General features: G+C 32.4%; 1 protein-coding gene across 2 annotated transcripts in view; it reads right to left on the reverse strand.

Moving 5' to 3' along the window:
- The window catches only part of LOC111442941 (prohibitin-1, mitochondrial-like), a 4,044-nt gene extending 3,859 nt beyond the window's left edge, over positions 1–185 (reverse strand). Inside the window, exon 1 of one of the 2 annotated variants that reach the window (XM_023080503.1) lies at positions 96–185. The gene's annotated coding sequence lies outside the window, so the exon portion shown is untranslated. The remainder of the gene's footprint in view (positions 1–95) is intronic. The other variant, XM_023080505.1, reaches the window with a different exon arrangement.
- Positions 186–746: the final 561 nt, after the last annotated feature.

Genomic DNA, 746 nt, shown 5'->3' on the forward strand with positions numbered 1-746 from the left:
GGGGGGGGGGGGGGGGGGGGGGGGGGGGGGGGGGGGGGGGGGGGGGGGGGGGGGGGGGGGGGGGGGGGGGGGGGGGGGGGGGGGGGGGGGGGGTGTTTAGGGTTTACCAGGTTCGAGGGAAGAAGAAGCAGCGTTGCAGGGTTTAGGGTTTTATACGGCTATCCCATTGGAGCTGCTCGATTCTGGGCTTTCTCCAACCGTGACCCATTTTAGTGCTCACCGGGTCCGAAAAAAATCTGTAAAAAATAAAATAAAATAAAAAACCATTTAAATTAACAAATAATTATTTTACATTAAAGTACTTTTTAAATATTATATTCATATTAGTGATATTTTATTTTATTTTTCTTATAATTCATTGAGTTTTTACTATATAATTAAAATGTTGAAAATCATTTAAATTAACAAATAATTATTTTATATTAAAATACATTTTTTATATATTATATATTTTTTTTCTTATTGTTCATAGATTTTTTTTTATGATATAATTAAGATGCCGATTAATCGTTTATGTTGATGTTGAGTTTATGGGCATGTCAGTATGTCGACGAACATTTAATACCAAAAAATCTCTCTATTAATATAATTGTAATATTATTGAAAGATTAATGAAAATTGAGTGCCTATATTTTTAATTATTTTTAAAATAATTGAAAATTTTGAAATTTTACATTTGAGTTTATTATTTATTAATTTTAAAATTAGTTACAAATTTTAGGATGACAAGAACAAAAAAAATTCTT

The sequence above is a fragment of the Cucurbita moschata genome, unplaced genomic scaffold (assembly GCF_002738365.1).
Source record: "Cucurbita moschata cultivar Rifu unplaced genomic scaffold, Cmos_1.0 Cmo_Scf00005, whole genome shotgun sequence".
NCBI lineage: Eukaryota > Viridiplantae > Streptophyta > Magnoliopsida > Cucurbitales > Cucurbitaceae > Cucurbita > Cucurbita moschata.